At 41.1% G+C, this 20,182-nt stretch overlaps 1 protein-coding gene across 1 annotated transcript in view; it reads left to right on the top strand.

Moving 5' to 3' along the window:
* The window catches only part of wdr18 (WD repeat domain 18), a 120,727-nt gene that overhangs the window by 12,649 nt on the left and 87,896 nt on the right, over positions 1-20,182 (top strand). The gene's annotated exons all lie outside the window — the stretch shown is intronic.

Raw genomic sequence — 20,182 nt, 5'->3', positions numbered from 1 at the left:
AACCTGTTTTTATACTTAAAATTGGGAATTTGGGAATAGTTAAACTTGGCAGACCCTGAATGTTTCATCCAAAACTGAACAGTTTTTTAAAACATTTACTTAACATTAAAGATACCTATAAGTGAACCCTTAGTTTGTGCCTTAATCTATGGGGTGTCTGGTAAAATGAAGCTTGGGATTGAATAGTGAGTTTTAGATGACAAGATATTATTAGTTCTACGATCTTTTAAAGTAAGTACAATATAAGTACAATAAGTACTCATTAGGCTATAGCTTGGACTTTAAAGAACATTGGAGATTTATTGCTCTGTGCAAATGGCAATAAAATGTGTTGATAAAAATACAAAACATTTGTTTTTCCGGAGTATAATAGTCATAGCGCTGCACAGCACAAACAGGCTCTTTGGTCATCCTTGTCCCAGCTGACCAAGTTGACTATTCTAGTTTTCCTTCATTTGGCCCATATCCATATATCCATCCATTTCCATATATCTGTCCATATCTATTTATCTGTCCAAATGTCTTTTAAAAATCATAATTGTATGTGCTTCTATAGGTTCCCCTGGCAGCTCATTCCAGGCATGAACTGCCCTCTGAGTGAAAAAGATGCCCCTGGTTCCTCTTAAATCTCTCCCCTCTCACCTTAAGCCTGTGCTCTCTAGTTTTAGAATCCTCTACCCTGGGAAAAAGACTGAGCGTTCCCATGATCCATGCCCTCAATATCCTGTACATCTCAATAAGGTCGTCCTTCAGTCTCTTCCGCTGCAAAGGAAAAAAAAGTCCCAGCCGATCCAATCTCTCCCTATAACTCATGTCTACAAGCCCATAAAACATCCCGGTGATCACTTTTACACCCTTTCCAGCTGATGACATCCTTGTCGAAACCACAAATAAAACGAGTTATTCACCATGGGTTTCAAACTGAAATGTCTTGCTTGGCCAGTTTGTTATATTCTGGAGGGAAGAATGTGGTATACAAAGATAAAGTATGCAGTAGTTGTAATATAGTACATTTATAAAAGTCTTGTGATAAGGTGCCATATAATAGACGAGTGAATAAGGTTGGAACTTGCAGAGTTATGTGGTGTTGCAAAATGGATAACTACAGTCATGTCACCACCCAGTGGTGCCGCGATGGCAGCTTCACCAACAGTCTGTCCTTTTGTCTTTTTAAACATTTTTTAGTGTGTTTTAAAAGTTTGTGTTAATGTTCTCTGGTTTGTTTTATGTGGGGGGTGGAGGAGGGGGTCGGGGGAAACTTTTTTTCAATCTCTTACCCTGCCGGAGATGCGATTGTTTTCTGGGGCGTATCCGGTCGCTCTGCGGCCTAACATTGTGGAGCTGGAGGCCTTGCTCGGAACTGACTTTGAGCCCCACCGCAGGGCGAGGACTTACCATCGTAGCCGATCCCTTGCCTGGGATCGATGCTCCAACCGCAGCCTGCAGATTTCAACATCGCAGAGCTCGCAATCTCAGGTAGAGACCAAGTCGGGAGTTCAAGTCGCAGATGGTTTCGACTAGCCCTGACCTGGGGTCCGATCACCCGGCACGGGGAGCTGACATCCCCCCCCGATGCAGGAGTTTGATCACCCCGATGCGGAGGGCCTGCCTCCGGCAACGGGAGTCAGGATCGTCCCGTCAACGGAAGGCTCGAGGCCCCCGACCGCAGGAGTCTTCTGCAGACAGTGATCATTGACAAATTCTTCTGTCATCAGCTGTGGAGGTTTTCCTTGGCTTGCCAGTCCCTTTGCGATTAGTAAGTTCACCAGTGCTCTCATCTTAATAATGTTCCAAACAGTTGGTTTTTATGGTGCCCTGAAATGGGCTTGTCTATGTATAAACACAGCTGTAATTTCTACATGGTGAAACCAAAATGTATAAAAATGGCCTTTAATAAAATCTGACAATGTGCACTTGAACCACATGTGATTTTTTTTTGATTTTTCTATTACAAATCTCAAATTGTGGAGTACAGAGGCAAATAAATATATGATGAGTCTTTGTCCCAAACATTATGGAGGGCACTGTAGCTGTTTAAAAGTTAAACTCAAAGTTAAAAAGTAGCTATTTGGAATATGTTTTCTCCCCACGGAGCATTGTTGGACTATATTAATTTGTAATTTGTATTAAAAACTTAAGCTCTGATGTCAAAATGGCAATTTGTAAACATTACCAAATTGCAAAGAATAGTCAACACTTTAGGTAATAGTACAAAAGTGCTGCAAGACTTTGACCTAGATGTTAGTCAATTATTAAATATTGAAGCTGGAATCCATTATTAATTTTAAACATTAAAAAGCTCTTGAAACTATCCTACATTTGACCAATTTTAAAAGGTAGTCATGAAATTCTAATACTTAGTCCTTTACAAAAATGAACCATTAGGGCGCGTGTGGGGCAGTTTCTAGAAATTTCTCCCTCTTTGCCAGACTTATAAAAATCACAGACTGAATTAATTCTTTAAACCAAGCTTTTACCCTGAAATTGCATTAATGAAAAGATGCCTTGAAAATATTTAATGCACAATATTTTATGTATTATTTATATTTTGTTTTAGGACTGAATTATGAATCTCTATATTATGTACTCATTTTGGAATTGAGTGAAATTACTTCAATTCTTCTCCCTTTTATTTCTCTCATTCTCCTCACTTTCCATTGATAGTCGTAACTAACAGGGCACTTGTGAAATGCGTGGCTTTAAATCATGGTTCATGGTTTATACTTGAAGTGTCAGTAGAAAAATAATGATTATGCCTGTCTTTCTATTGTGTAATCTGCTTGTCCGATAGTCCTTATTCATCATCTCAGAAGCTCCCATCACTCCCACCATCTCTGATGGATCTGTATCTACCAGTGCTTAACTCAATGTTAATTTTCTAAACATTTGGAAGAGCAAGTGTATCATTTGTCTTTGTTATGTACTATAAATGTTAATCGAATGAATATTCGAGATGTTGAATTACCAATTACTAAATCCAACTTCTACCCAGTGGAAAGACCTATGCATCAAACAAAAACATTTATATCCTGAACCACTCTGGCACATTAATTATTAATTAATTTTGTAATATATAAATGTGGGCCGTATTGTTTAGTTGTTTTTTGGCACCAAATATTAGGTTACGAAATGTGTAAAATAACACCATTGCATGGGATCTTTCATCAAATTCTTAATGTAAATTTTTATGGTGGTATGAGGCAAGATTTTCTCACAATACATCAGGTTGTGACTGATGCAATACATTGAAATTTGATATTTAAGAAACAATAATCATTAAAACAAGAAAAAGTTAATGTTTTGGGTCTGAGATCCTTTGACAGAACTGATGAAGATGGAAATCTAATTTGTTTGCACAAACAGAGCTGGTAGGAGAGGGTGTAGATAGAATAAAGAAATATCTTAAATAGGGTGAGACCAAATGGATTGTTGTTGCAGTTAGAAGTATATTATGTGTAGGAAGGAACTGCAGATGCTAGTTTATGCTGAAGATAGACACAAAATGCGGGAGAAACTCAGCGGGACAAGCAGCATCTCTGGATGGAAGGAATGGTGACATTTCAGGTTGAGTCCCTTTCAGAGGAGAGTGAAACGAGAGACATGGAAGGGTTAGATGTGAAAATGAGAGATCAATGGGGATGAAGTTCAAGGAAAAAATAGAATAGATCATTGTTAGCTAAGGGAAGGTGACAACGAGGCATGCAATGTAAAATTTAATCAGGCGAACGGTCAGACTGGTCGGAGAACTAGGATGGAGAGAGAGGGAAAGCAAGGGTTACTTGAAGTTAGATAAGTCAATATTCATACTGCTGGGTTGTAAACTGCCCAAGTGAAATATGAGGTGCTGTTCCTCCATTTTTCATTGGGCTTCACTGACAGTGGAGGAGGCCCAGGACAGAAAGGTCAGTATGGGAGGGAGAGGTGATGTGTTTAGCAACCAGGAGATCATGTAGGTCTAGGTGGACTGACCTCTGCTCAGTGAGAATTTGTGACTATGTTTATAAAGTTGATTTATGATCATTTGAAAAATGGGTTGAATTCATGCCGAAAGTCTTGCAACCTCAGGATTTCCTAATGTATGTTATGGCAAATTAAGTTTATTTACAAATAATATAGTTGTCAATAGGCACAAAAAGCTGGAGTAACTCAACGGGGCAGGCAGCATCTCTGGAGAGAGGGAATGGGTGACGTGTCAGGTCGAGACCCATCTTCAGACTGAAGTAACTCGACCTGAATTGTCACCCATTCCTTCTCTTCGGAGATACTGCCTGTCCCGCTGAGTTACTCCAGTTTTTTGTGTCCATCTTCAGTTTAAATCAGCATCTGCAGTTCCTTCTTACTGAGAATATAGTTGTCAATTTGTGCGCAGTATAGCAAACAGTCATATGATTGTGTTTCATGTTGTGTTGCCTTGGGGAGAATTACCGACCAAGACAGATTGACAAAGAAAGATTAGAAATTTGTTCATATGGTCTTTTCCTCATTCTTGAAAAATATTATAGAACTTTATATTGCAATGATTACTTTTAAACTGTGGATATTACTGTGCAGAAAATCATATGGCCACTGAAGTAAAGTCAGTTAATTATGTTTCTATCATTCAAGGAAGGGAAGTGGACCAGAACACGTACCTTTCAGATTTTCCTTCATCTGTTAATGTCAGCTTCAAATCATCTTATGAAAGCTTGTTCTTTTGACTCCTTGTGCTTTTTCCAAAAGTTAAACTAGGTTATATGATGGGTTCTGATAGATCAGGGTTTCTTGTGTATTCCAACCTCTGCAGGCTTTGCTGTAGTTCAGTTAACTATCACTGCCCTCTATCCTACCCCTCCAGACATAGGCAGAGTATTTCCTGCAAATGATTCTCTCCCCACCGTGACTTCTAAAGAGTACTGCTAGGATCTCTCCTTTGTCTCATTGAAGTGCTACCAATTCATGAAGGAATGATTTCTCATTTGTATGCTGGTGATACCTTACATCACCTTTGAAATCCTATGCTGCTGTGCGCGCAGTGTACTTAAAATCCAGATGTGCATGAATTTCCCCAAGTTGAACATAAGAAAAATAAATAATGTTACCTTTATCCCATATGCCAAACACCGTTTCCTCCCATTACAGTACTTGCCCATTTTAACCTCTGCCTCTGGCTGAACCAGACACTTCACAATATAGGAGAAACAACAAACTGTAGATGCTAGTTTGCAAAAAGGGGCACAATGCTGGAGTAACTCAACAGGTTAGGCAGCATCTCTTGGGAACAGAGGTGACATTTCAGCTAAGGATCCTTCTTCAGACTCCACAGTCCAAAGAAGGGCTCAGACCCGATAAACCATCTATCCATATTCTCCAGAGATGTTGCTAGGCCCGCTGACTTACTTGGACTCTTTGTTCTTTTCTTCACAATATTGCTGGTCTCCCTGATCGTGAGTTAAATTTTTGCCTGCATACTGCCTTCCAGTGGAAAGGTTGGGTATATTCTTCCAGAAAAGGAGGTAGAGAGGAGATTTGAAACTGTTGTGGAAAAATGTATGTCTAGTTTATGTTGAAACAAAGAACTACTGATGCTGAAGAAGGGTTCGGCCATTATGTCACCTATCCATGTTCTCCTGCGATCCTGCCTGTCCTGCTGAGTTATTCCAGCACTGTCTCCGTTTATATTTAGTTTATATCAGGTAAGTAGAAAGAATCTGTCCTCGTTAGCAGATTTTGGAGAATTGGGGCACAAATGTATTTTGGGCAATGGATGCAGTAAGAATTTGAGAAAAAATGTTTTTAATGCAAAGTGATCATATAGGGCTTGCTGCCTGTTAGGGTAGCAGAAACAGAATCAATTACACTTTCAAGGAGTAATTGATGGAAAATAATTTTCAGGGACATGGGATAAGAGCTGGGAATCTTGTTGCTTGATTGCTTTGGAAGTGGACAGCATCATTTCAATGGGCTGAAAGGCATCCAACGTCCATGTATCTATATAACTAAAAGTCTCATCTTGACCACTTCCTGTCTGCACTGTATGTTGATTTTAGAAAAAATGCTACCCTATATTGCTATGATTTTTGGCCATCCGCTGAGAGAGCCCCGAGGGTTTTTCCAATTAATGAAAAATAAAAAAGTTATGAGTGTTTTAAAGATCTTGAGATCAGCTGATTGGTCCTCTCGCCTGTCAATCACCACGGTGAAGGAAGGCAACGCCACTTCGGGGGGGGGGGGGGGGGGGGGGGGGGGAGGAATATAAAACCCCGGATGCCTGGACGTGAGTCAGTCACTCTGGAAGATCGCGAGGGAGAGACCACGGCTGTCATTCTAAGCTGTGAATCGACTGAGCTGTGAGTCTGCAATGTACTTGCAATAAATGATCTGCGAAATTGAATGTGGTGGCCTGCACTCTGCCTGAAATGCTGTGAAATTGAGTGTGGTGGCCTGCACTCTGCTTGAAATGGAATTTCATGGAATAGCCGTGTGAACTGCCAGCCCACCAGCCCCGAGTGACTGTTCTGCCAGCCCACCAGCCCTGAGTAACTGAGCTGCCAACCCACCAGCCCTGAGTGACTGAGCCACCAGCCCTGAGTGACTGAGCTGCCAGCCCACCACGCCTGAGTGACTGAGTTGCTAGGCCAAGAATCCATTGTCCACACTAGCCCTCTGGAAACCTTCCTTTTGACCCACAACATCCATATAAGCACTCCAGAAAGCCCCCCCCACTGGCCATCAATATTGGAATTGGTGGAGAGGTGGAATATTGTGTTGGGGGACCAGCCCTCCTGTGTGAACATGGGACCCAACAGGTTCCACAGTCTAGTAATTATTTATTTTTGATGTTGCTTTTGCTTGGAAGGCTGCTGTTCATTGCCATTACTTGAGAAGGTAGTGAGCCACTGCAGTCAATCATATGAAATAGGAAAGAGAGCAAGTCCCTTGTAGTTGGTTTGACATAAAATAACAACATGAATGACCAAATTGTAATTGTTGTACAAGAAGATGGAAAACATGTATGTTAGGGGCGATGTAGATCATGTTGTTAAGGAGGAAGGGCAAACTATTCCAATACAAAGGCAGAGAGAGAATACAGAGGGGTTTAGCGCTCTAGAAATATAATAACTGACGAGGCTCAGGTAAAGTATATCCTGGGCTGTTCTGAGAACCAAGGCAGGAATTAGCACCAGCTGCTGTATTGTTATTTACAAAGGATGAAAGCACTAGACTGAATAACTATGGTCCAGACAACCTAATGTAAGTAGTGTAAAAATTGGGCACAGTTTAAATAATCACTTGGAAAGGCATGGATTATTCTAACACAGTCACCCTACGTTTGTTGTAGGATGAACATGTCCAGCTAATTTCATGGCATTTTTTGAGTGGTGAATAGGAAATCAGAGGGGAATGGTCCAATCTGCATGGATTTTAACAGTTAAAGTTCTGCATGAAAGATTGGTTAAGAAGGTAAAAGCCCACAAGATGCACGAGGGGAAAAAGGCAGGTTGGACACACAATTACGGTAATAGCAGAAAGCAGCAGTATACAGTGCTAGGTTGCTTCTCCTTTTGTGGTATATAACAGGAATATACAATGAATGTCGGAGGCCTGATTTGGATGTTGGAATATTCATAAGGTTGGTATTGAGGAAGAAATCTGCATGCTGATGAATGATATAACTTGATAGGTGAGGTTGGTAAATAAATGACAAATGAAATTCATTGTGTAGGAAAGTGAAGAATGCATTTGAAATCAGCAAATAATATGGAATGACTAGTTAGCTACTGGGAAGCATAGAGTAATAAAGGGTCCTAGGTATGCATATACATTCCTATAGTTTGGTCCTGGAACACTCCACTTAAAAGCACAGTACACAGTACATAGGTACACAACACTCTGAAGGATGAGAGGGAATCTCATTAAAACATACAAGATTGTTAAGGGCTTGGACACACTAGAGGCAGGAAACATGTTCCCGATGTTGGGGGAGTCCAGAACCAGGGGCCACAGTTTAAGAATAAGGAGTAAGCCATTTAGAACAGAGACGAGGAAACACTTTTTCTCACAGAGAGTGGTGAGGCTGTGGAATTCTCTGCCTCAGACAGGTTCTCTGGATGCTTTCAAGAGAGAGCTAGATAGGGCTCTTAAAAAATAGCGGTCAGGGGATATGGGGAGAAGGCAGGAACGGGGTACTGATTGGGGATGATCAGCCATGATCACATTGAATGGCTCGAAGGACCAAATGGCCTCCTCCTGCACCTATTGTCTATTGTTCCAGGAGCAGAATTAGGCCACTCAGCATATCAAGTCTACTCCGCCATTCAATCATGGCTGATCTATCTTTCCCTCTCCTGCCTTCTCCCCATAACCCTGATACCGTTACTGATCAAGAATGTGTCCATTTCTGTCTTACAAAATATCCATTGACTTGGCCTCCAAAGCCATCTGTGGCAATGAATTCCACAGATTTGCTACCCTCTGACTAATGAAATTTCTCCTCATCTTTTTAAAGGTATGTCTTTTTATTCTGAGGCTGTGCCCTCTGGTCCTAGACACTCGCACTGGTTCAAACATCCTCTCCACCTCCACTCTATCTAGTCCTATGAGCATTGTGGGAATGTCAGACTGAAGAAGGGTCTCGACCAGAATTGACACCTATTTATTTTCTCAATGGATGCTGCCTGACCCGCTGAGTTACTCCAGCATTTTTGTGCCTATCTTAATAGCTGCTGGCCTTGCCATCAACGTTCATGCAAACTAACCACGTCAAAGTGTAGAATTGAATTCTGCCTTTTCAATAACTACTTGTATTTAAAACGTTTGTGTCCCAATCAATGCCTGATGGTAATGGTAAAAAAATATTGCTTTACCTCTGAGAGAAAAGCCAGAGTTGGCCAGCATACCGACATTGTCCAAAACCTAGAGTAATATTCAGTAAATTAAATTAAAGCTCTTTTTCTGTCGGTCCCATAACATAATGGAGGTTGAATTTTGGGCACTTGAAGCTTATAGGATAATTGAATAAATGCTCTAATTAAGTTTAGTGTAATCCTCTTATATAATGTTATCCAAAGTGCCGTTCAACTGATCCACTCAGTTCTGAGAAGCAGGGAAATAATAGCCTGAAATAATAGACTGGACCTCCCAGTCTACTGGAAGAATTAACATTTTCTTTCAGTAATGCAGAATAATAATGTAAAATATGTTGTAGTGTAAATTATTTACCATCTATCGTGTGTATAAAATAAATCCAGTCGAAGCTTCTGCAAGGTAAAGCATTCATAAATTCCAGTGTGATGCTGAGATGTGGACAGAGAGGTATCACGATTGCTGGTTAATATTTTCAAAAGAGATAAATTTACCTCTGAGTCTTCGAAGCAATGGCCCTTTATTACAAGGGTTCCCAACCTGGGGTAAATTTACCCCCAGGGGGTAAATTTGTTGATTCTGGATTTGTACATATGTTTTCTCATTGACTGACTGTGTTTGGTTTGGATATACCAGTATTTGTTCATCATTAGTTATTTCATAAATAAGTAAAATTACATTTATGTCCTATTAAAATTGTCGGGGGGGTGAACAGGATGAAAAAGGTTGGGAACCCCTGCTTTATCAGATTAGATACGGGAGGTAAAGTTGTTGAAATGGGATTGGTAGTATTATGTTTAAAGAAAATTTAAAGACACAGGTGAAGTCGATAAACAGGATAGCAAAATGGAAATCTTAACCAGAGTATATGAACACTTCCTGTTGGAAATAGAGCTAGATCGAATGGGAAAAGGACAAAATTGAAGGCATTTTGTTTGAATGTATGTAGTATCCTTTGTAGAATGATGGCACAAATAGAAATAGATGGGTACGACCTACTAATGATTGCAGAGATGTGATCAGGATTTAAAATTAAATATTCTACAATTTCATATAAAAAATGAAAATGGTTATAAATCAGGAAAAAAAGTCAAATATCTAACAAAAATTACAAAAGGCTGAGCCATGAGCTGACAGTAGGTTGGGAAAATACAACAAAAGGTAAAATAATAAACAGGCTATAGTTAAGGGTCTCAACCCGAAATGCCACCTATTCCTGTTATCCAGATATGCTGCCTGACTCGCTGAGTTACTCCAGCATTTTATATCTATCTTCGGTGTAAACCAGCATCTGCAGTTCCTTCCTGCACAAAACACTTCTTACACAAGCTATAGTTAACATTTAAAGGTTTACTATGTAGTTTGCAACAAATATAGACCCAAAAAGATACAACAGCCTTGCGGATAAATGGAGCAAGAATGGTTAACTAGATGTGAAAATGGTTAACTAAAGTGAAAGATGCTGTTGGATCAAAGGATTTAATAACTTTCCCAAAATAAGCAATGAGCCTAAGATTCAGGGGCATTTTAGAATTCAGTAATTAGACCAATTGATAAGAAAGCAAAAATTATATTTACAACTAGCAAGATATGTTCAAACAGGCTGTAAATTCTTCTGTAGACATGTACAAATGAGAAACTAAAGTGGATCCCTTCAGGTCGAGACAGGCAAAATTATGTTGGTTGTACATGTCAAGAGAATTTAAATGTTTTGTGTCACCTCATTCATTTTAGACTCATTCACCACAATTTACAGGAGATTTTATACGCAGCTTTTTGTGAACAGAGAGTTCAAAGAAATTAGTGATAAAAGTAATAGGATGGGACAAATAGTAACTGCTTGCTGCAACTGGAGATGAATTTTAAATGATTTTGTATGGGGACATCTAGCACGGAACAAAAGCTTTTCACTGTACCTCGGTACACGTGACAATACATTAAACTGAACTCTCTGAAAATCAACATCGCTCAATCTTTATAAAACAAGATGTTTTTTTGCCCACTGAAGTGGATGGTTTAATTTCCTTTCACATTGCATTCTGTCTGCCATACCCTCAGCACGGCACTTAATCAGTAATTATCTCCCCCAAACCACGCTGCATACAGCTCAAGGCCACACATTGCAAACTAGCTTAGTATTTTCAGTAAACTTGATGCACTCCTGCCAATTAGTGATTTAGATTGGGAATAGCTAGGGGCCCCACCACCAATACATTTTCCCTCAAGTGATCACCACATCCCAACCTTAAATTAACCCGTTTATTTCTCCTTTCTGTTTTCAAGCTGTTAAATAATCCTCATACCTCTACGTTTGTGTTGGGATGAACCCCACTGTCAATAATCATTATAAGCTACACAAAAATGTTGGAGAAACTCAGCGGGTGCAGCAGCATCTATGGAGCGAAGGAAATAGGCAACGTTTGGGCCTGAAACGTTGCCTATTTCCTTCGCTCCATAGATGCTGCTGCACCCGCTGAGTTTCTCCAGCATTTTTGTGTACCTTTGATTTTCCAGCATCTGCAGTTCCTTCTTAACAGAACAGAAAAATCATTATAAGCTACTTGTTCTTTAAAAATGTGAAAATCGTTCTATCATAGCTTCAGGTCTGAGTCGTTTAAGATTCCGAGCACTTTCGCTGTGGGTTTAACTTGGGCCATGTTGATTAGAGTCTGTGTGATCGCCTCTGGTATCAGGCTTCAGATTCAGCTTCTGGTATGAAAGTCATATCTCTTCCTCTAGTTTAATATTTCTGTGAATAGTGAGCATGTGATATATAAACTAAATTGTTGAATTACTGAATTTTACACACAGTTGGAAGCCATCTGGCCTATCATCTCATTTCCATTTTTAATGCTTCATTTCATCCTGCACTACGCATTCCTAAAAATCATATTGCTTCTGATTCATTGACTTAAAGTAGATTTTTCCTGATAATATGTGTTAATTTTGAATAATGGCAATTATCCGGAAGGTCTTTCTGCTATTCCATTATGTCAGTTTTGCTGATTTCTTTCTAATTAAAGTCTTTCATTTTTGAAAACTTCCTGTCCAACTTTTACACTAAACAAGGCTCTCACACTTCCTGAGTATTAGTTTGGCTTCGACTTAGTAAAGACGTGTGATGTTAAAGGTTTTTGGGTAAAAACTCCAAAGACGTGTGGATAAATTCATCTGACACTTGCACCGTGCTGAAGGAAAGCAGCGCTATTGGAGATGAGCTGTCAAACTGTGAGGTCTCTTCTGTTTCAGATAGAAATAGAGGTGTCATTCAAAGCCAATGAAAGAAATGTGTAGTTTGTCAGTTGTTTCCTCCCAGTTACAATTTTGCTTGCTTTAAACTGGGGTGGAGGGGAAGAGGAATCATCTCTTCCATCTCATTTCAACCATGACCTAAAATGTAAGTCAATATTTCAAAGGATTTGGAAAAAAAGACTGCCAATGCTGGAAATCTGCCATTTTGGGCAGCTGTGGAGGAAGAAACAGTAATGTTTCAGGTTGAAGACCTTTCATCATGCTGTCCAGTTCTGATGCAAGCTGAAATAATATCTCCATCCCATGCCAGCACTGATCTCTTTATCATTAGCATCTTACACTTTTGAATTAAATCCAATTTAAGTATCAAGAAGTGACACATGACACATTGAGCTCTTGAAGCTTCACATTGAACTCAACAACTTCAGGTAATCGGCCTTTCCTGAAATGTTAACTTTTGTTTTTCCTCATTCTACAGATGCTCCCTGACATGCTGAATCTACATTCTCTGTCTTTTATTTTAGATTTCCACTATCTGCAATGTTCATCTTCAACAGTGACGTACATGTATCTCACCGTTCAATTTTTCTTTTCTTTTTTTTTGATTGACCTTCTATTTACATTTCCTTCTGCCAAAGCATCTACATTTAACAAGCCTTCACCACCCTCCCTTGCCTCACACTGTCATCACTATATTAAATTTGTGTTATTTTGGCCACTCGCAGATGCTTCCTTTATTCTCTCCACCTTCTCTCCCTTCCCCTCCAACTTAAAACGCGGTTGGGTTCTATCTCTTCTGGCTTTTTGATGTAATCCTGAATCTGAATTATCGACTCTATTTCACTACACGATTATTGCCTGACCTGGTGAGTATTTCCAGCATTTTCTAGGTTCATTGAAGGTAAAGCTGCTAATTTATCTGTTCAAGAATAACAAGAAAACAAGTGGTTTAAATGTACAATTATTGTTGTGTCCAAAATATAAAAGGAAACACTTGTTAACGGTCAATGATATCAGCCCTGGGAGTTCCTCAAGGGTGTTTGCTCAGCTAGCCTGCCCTTAGTTGCTGTCCAATGACCTTGAAGAGTCGGTCTACCAGCATGGAAGATACCCAGTCGATGCTTGGAGCGTTCAGTTCCACTTAAAACTTCTCAGATAATTAAGCATTCTGTTTAATTCACATTGAGACCTTGACAATGTTCCGACTTGGACTGACAAGTGACAAATAATATTTGCAATGCTCACATGCAAGGAAATTAACATTTTTCATTTTCATTCATCACCCCATGAATATCACAGAGTTGCTCAGCTGCAGCAAAGTTATCAATTTAATGTCGGGGGAGGATGGATGGTGTTGGGTGGACCTACTATTAATATTGTTTAGTTTATTAATGTCACGTGTACCGAGGTACAGTGAATAGCTTTTCTTGTGTGCCCATCCAGTCAAAGAAAAGACTATACATGATTAGAATTGAGCCGTCCACAGTGTACAGACAAAGCATAAAGTGTGCTCCATCTGCTCATTATTTGATATCTGGCCCACTATTGTAGTGTTGTCTGCTAACTTGTAATTTGAGTTGGATTGTTATTTGGCTGCACAATCATGAGTGTATGAGAAGCATAACGGGCTGGGAAAGCCTTGCGGACCATCAGTGTTGGGGATTATTGTAAAGAATCAGACTATTCAACACAACTTCAAACAAACTCTGAACTATAACAGCCTATTGCACTTTATCTGTTTATTTATGTGTGTGTGTATATATTTTCTATGGTATATGGATGCACTGATCTGATCTGTATTTATGCCTTCAATATTCTGTTGTGCTGCAGCTAGCAAGAATTTCATTGTCCTATCTGGGACACATGACAATAAACTCTCTTGACTTGACTTGACTTGAATGATTTGTTACCTATCCTTGCTGATTGTCTGTTGGTCAAGAAGTCAAGGATCCAGTTGCAGAGCAGAGTGCTGATTCTAAGTACAACAGTTTTGGAGCTGAGCTTGGTTGGGGTAATGGTATTGAAAGCAGAGCTGTAGTCTATGAATTAGGAGTCTGACATAGGTGTCTCTCGGATCCAGGTGTTCCAGGGATGAGTGTGAGGCCAGCGTGATGGCATCAGCTGTGGACCTGTTGTGGTATTAGGTGAATTGTAGTGGATCAAGGATGAGTTGGCTGGATTCAATGTTTGGTATAACCAGCCTTTCTAAGCACTTTGTGATGGTGGATGTCAAGGCCACTGGACGGTAGTCATTAAGGCATGACATCTTGCTTTTCTTGGGTGACAATGGTCTCAGAACGGAGTAGGGAGCAATCAAAGATGTCCGTGAACACTCCCGCTAGTTGGTCTGCACAGTTCCAAAGGACGTGGCCATGGACTCCATCTGGGTCGGCTCCTTTCTGTGGGTTCACCCTCAGGAAGGCCGATCTAACTTCTGAAACAGTGACCCATGGAAAAGGCACACTCAAGTCTGATGGGACAGATGTCATTGTCCTATTGGCCTTCTGCTCAAAGTGAGCATAGAATGTATGAAGTTTATCAGGGAAGGCCGCACTATTACCAGCGATGCTGCCTGATCGCTTTGCAGCCAGTTGTAGTATTCAGGCCTTGCCATAGTCCGAGTGATTATATTGGGAATCAAATTTGTCAAGGTATGTACTTTTTATCAAGGTATGTACTTGGTGGCAAACCACTCGCTTCCTGTCTCTTCCAATGCTTTTCCAGCCTATCTGTGGCGCAAAGGTCAGGAAGATGTTGAAATAATTTCCATTTGCTTGGATACTAACAGCTCCAACTATACTGAAGCAGCTTAAAGCCAAGGAGAAACAGATTGGCATCCCATCCACCACCTTAAAATATTTCCCTCTCCCTCTACTGTTCCATTGTGATAAAGACACATTGCAACAACTTGTCAAAGTTTGTTCAGCAACTCTTCCAAAACTGCTGACCTCCACTGTCTGGAAGGACACGGGAGGCAGGCAAATGGGAACAATATATTTAGCAACTAAATGACCAAACCACAAACCATATGGACTTGAACATATGGCAGCAGTATTTCATTGCTGGGCTAAAAATTTACCTTCCGCCATAAGAGGACCATAACAATAAAGACTAGTGAATCAAGATGACACCTATCACCTGCTTTTCAAGGGACATTGGAGATGAGGATTAAACACTGATCCTCCCGGTGACATCCAGATTGCATACTTTAAAATTAAGCATTGAATGAAAATGATATGCTAATTTTCTTTTGTTATAGTTAGGAAAGAACTACATATGCTGGTTTATTCTGAAGATAGACACAAAGTGCGGGAGTAAAGAGCCTGTCCCATGAGCATGCGACCTGCATGCGGCAAGCGCGACCAAACCGGAAGCGGGGGCCACGCGGAGGTCGAGTGATACCCGTACTGGGCCGGTCCCACCAGCATGGGCCTGCATGCAACGAGCGCGACCAAACCGGAAGCGGGGGCCGCGCGGAGGTCAAGTGAGTGACGTGAAGTTCGAGCGGAGTTCGCGGGAAGTTCGTGCGTGAAGTACGGCGTCGAGACGCTGCGCACGCCCGTCAAGGAGGTGTGTACGGTGTCGAGGTGGCCACGGGCCGGCAGGCTGTTGCCGCGCGGAATTTTTGAACACGGTCAGTTTTTCTGAGCCCCGCGCGATATCGGGACCAGCTCCGCTCAACTCCATACGGCTCCGGCGATTGAAGTGGGACCGGTCCCGTGAGGCTGTACGGCTCAAGCGCTTGCCGCATGGAGTCGCATGCTTGTGGGACAGGCCCTTTACTCAGCAGGTCAGGCAGCATCTTCAGAATGGGGAAGGGTCCCGGCTCGAAACATCACCCACCCTTTCTCCCCCCGAGATGCTGCCTGTCCCGCTGAGTTACTCCAGCACTTTGTGTCTATCCTCTTGTTCTAGGTTTATGTTAAGTGACGTGATTGTTTAGAGCCTGATATTCACTCAAATGTTTGACACAAATGAGACCATTAAATTTGATATCTCCCTCGATCCAAGATGATTGTCTTGCTAAATGCTTAATAGGTTGAAATATGGAATCTAAGTGAGCAGAACATTACCTTTTCAAATCTTCCTGATTAGGCGAATAAACAATCACTGAATTTAGCAAGAAGCGCGCATTATTAAATACACAATAAAGTTAGCTAAACATGTCAGTCATTCACAGAATAACAAATTATTGTGAAAGATTGCAATTCATTGTCATGAAAAGTTGGATTTAGTTCAGCGAATTAGTGATTCTGGAAATAGTCCAAGTTACAAATATTACAAATTGGCTATTTCTTTATCATAAGCAATTTAGAAAAATGCTGATCCAAGAACAACATTACTTGCCAAGTCTGTTTTACATTTACTAATGCTTCCAGTGTTCTGAACGACCTTATCTAGTTCAAAATAGGTTTATATTTTCCCCTTTGCCTCCATTAACATTGTTTAATAACAGAGATATTCAGTAGCAATTAACGGTTGAAACATTTAGTGAATAAAATGTATTGATATTTTGTAAAAGTCTTGTATAATTTCTGTTTCCGTGGATGTTTTTTCGGGTGACTTTAATGGATTTGGTGTTCATTGAGGTAAGGGTCTTGCAAAGATAACAAAATCCCTTTCTGGGCATTAGCATAAAGCTTTCCCATATCAGATGTAGAATGGTTAGATGCAGAGTATGGACCCACTATTTTGTTACAACTAAGTGATTTAGCCATATCTCATCCTGCTATAGAAACATGATAATTTTCCATTTCCAATACCAAATGTTGCTCCATATTTTTCTGTAGGAATGAATCTAATACAGTCTCTTATTATCTGCGATGCACAGCTTTATTTTATTTGGATTGATGATTTGGAGCATTTATGAGGGTCATTCATGTGAAAATGGAAGCCTAGAGCGCCTGATCGCTCCATGTTGCTTTCATTTCAACGACACTCTGACATCCAATCCTCAAGAAGTCAAGCAACAGACCACTGACATGCTGTGGTTTCCCAGTAATTATGTTGAGAAATCTGGCTACTGAACCTATGTTTATAGTATTTTAATTTGTAACTTTAAATAGTTTGGGAATGCCAGAGTGATTAATGGACATTCAAAGAACTGTGACAATATTCCTGTGGGCGTGACCATCAAAGCACCTCGGTGGGCCAGTGCTTGAAATAAGCCAAGTTGCTTTAGCAGATGAATGTACGCAGGGAAACGGTGGGCCCAGACTGCTTGTGGGTATAGCTCATCAAAATGGGCCACCAAGTGAGTTGCACCTGGTTTGTAAATTCAGACTGTTTGGTATGTTACTGCGAGTGCGAGTACTAGGGGGTGGCACTAAGCTGCCATCTACCTTATTGGAGACCCTCGGACTATCTTTAATCGTACTTTACTGAACCTTATCTTGTAATAAACGTTATTCCCTTTACCCTGCACCTGTATGCTGTGGACAGCTTAATTGTAATCATGTATAGTCTTTCTGCTGACTGGATATCAAGTAACGAGGGCTTTTCACTGCACATTGGCACACGTGACAATAATAAACTAAACTAAACTAAAACTAAAGATGAATTTATGTAGCAAGGGAAACAATGTCCTAAAATTTGAGCAAAATGTGCGACGATTGTGTTTCCCTTCCTATCCAATGAAGTTGAAGGTTTGTGAAGTTATTGAGTACAGATTGAGAAGAAGCATGAATCAATGTGTTTGCATTCTACATCAAACCAGAGCAGGAAATATTGTGAGAGAAAGAAGCTTTGGTTGAGGTTAAACTAGAATTAGAAAACATTTTTTTTAATTGTGTTTAAAATTTCCAATAACCATTTACGCCTGAAGGAATGCAACTTCACACTGGTAATAGTTCATTTTTAGTTGCAGTTTGATTGGCTGTAATTAACACCTGTTGTTAAGTGTACTTAAAATTCAGCTTTTGAAGTTAATAACTTTGTGCCTACTGTGTAAGTATAGCAGTCTCATGCTGCTCAGTGCATTTCATACATAAACCAGCGTCATGGTAACACATTTTTGGATGCAACTCCTTGATGGGACTTTTGACCTTGCCAGAAATTGGTGTAACATTTGAACTTAATCACAATTAGACCATTGGCACGTTACTATAGTAAATAAATGTTAAATGCTTAAATATATAGAACCTACCTCAACTACTCCCATATCTATCTTGACTACACTTCTTCCCACCCAGCTTCCTGTAAAAACTTTATCCCCTGCTCCCAATTCCTCCGTTTGCACCGCATCTGCGCCCAGGATGAGGTGTTCCATACCAGGGGAATGGAGATGTCCTCATTCTTTCGGAAACATGGGATCCCCCCTTCCATTATAGATGAGGCTCTCACTAGGGTCTCCTTGATATCCCGCAGCACCGCTCTTACTCCCCTCCCCCCCATTTGTAATAGAAACATAGAAACATAGAAAGTAGGTGCGAGAGCAGACCACCAGGTCCATCGAGCCCGCACCGCCATTCGCTCATGGCTGAACACTAAACAGACAATAAGGACAGAGTCCCCCTTGTCCTCACCTTCCACCCCATCAGCCGTCGCATACAGCATATAATCCTCCAACATTTTCGTCTCCTCCAACAGGATCCCACTACTGACCACATCTTCCCATCTCCACCCTTTTCTGCTTTCCGCAGAGATCGTTCCCTCCGAAACTCCCTGGTTAACTCGTCCCTTCCCACCCAAACCATCCCCTCCCCAGGTACTTTCCCCTGCAACCGCAGGAGATGCAACACCTGTCCCTTTACCTCCCCCCTTGACTTCATCCACGGACCCAAACAGTTTTTCCAGGTGAGGCAGAGGTTCACTTGCACCTCCTCCAACCTCGTCTACTGTATCCGCTGTTCCAGGTGTCAACTTCTCTACATCGGCGAGACCAAGCACAGGCTCGGCGATTGTTTCACTGAACGCCTCCGCTCAGTCTGTCTTAACCTACCCGATCTCACGGTGGCTCAGCACTTCAACTCCCCCTCCCGTTCCCAATCTGATCTTTCTGTCCTGGGCCTCCACACTTGTTTGAGTGAGGCCCAGTGTAAATTGGAGGAACAGGACCTCATATTTCGCTTGGATAGTTTACACCCCAGCGGTATGAACATTGACTTTTCTAACTTCAGATAGCCCTTGCTTTCCCTCTCTCCCCATCCCCTCACCCGTCCCAGATCTCCAATTGGTCTTACTGTCTCTGCCTACAATCTATATTTGTTCCGCCCCTCCCCTGATATAGTCTGAAGAAGGGTCTCGACCCGAAACGTCGCCTATTCCTTCTCTCCACAGATGCTGCCTCACCCGCTGAGTTGCTCCAGCATTTTTGTGTCTATCGACCTCAACTATCTCCTCTGGCAGCTTGTTCCATATACCCACCGCCCTCTGTGTGGAAAAAGTTGCCTATTAAATCTTTCCCCTGTCATCTTAAGCCAGTGTCCACTGGTTCTTGATTCCTCTACTCTGGGTAAAAGGTTCTGTGCGTTTTTATTCCCCTCATGATTTTATACACCTCTAAAAGATCACCCCTCATCATCATGTTGTGCTGCTGCAAGTAAGAATTTCATTGTTCCATTTCAGGACGTATGACAAAACGCTCTTGACCCTTGCTCTCCAAGGAATAAAGCCTGCCCAACCTCTCCCTATATCTCAGGCTCTCATGCCCAGGCAACATCCTTGTCAATCTTCTCTGCACTCTTTCCAGTCCAGCAACATTTTGTCTCGCAGAGAGTGACCAAAACTGAACACAATACTCCAATTGTGGCCCCACCTACGTCTTATACAACTGTAACATGACATCCCAACTTCTCTACTTAATACGCTAATTGATAGCCTTCTTGACCACCCTATCCACCTGTGATGCCACTCTCAAGGAATTATGTACTTATATTCCTAGATCCTTGTGCTCTACAACACTCTCCGGTCAGTCACCGTGGATGTCCTACCCTGGTTTGACTTCTCAGAATGCAACACCTTGCACTAATGCATTGAACTCCAATAACCATTCCTCAGCTCATTTGCCCAACCGATCGGGATCCTGCTGTAGTCTTTAATAGTAATCTTTGCTATCTATAATACTGAACAGGAACAAAAATTTCAGTGT

Source organism: Leucoraja erinacea, chromosome 29 (assembly GCF_028641065.1).
Source record: "Leucoraja erinacea ecotype New England chromosome 29, Leri_hhj_1, whole genome shotgun sequence".
Taxonomy (NCBI): Eukaryota; Metazoa; Chordata; class Chondrichthyes; order Rajiformes; family Rajidae; genus Leucoraja; species Leucoraja erinaceus.
The sequence above is the reverse complement of the archived record's forward strand: the minus strand, read 5'-3'. Positions and strand labels throughout refer to the sequence as shown.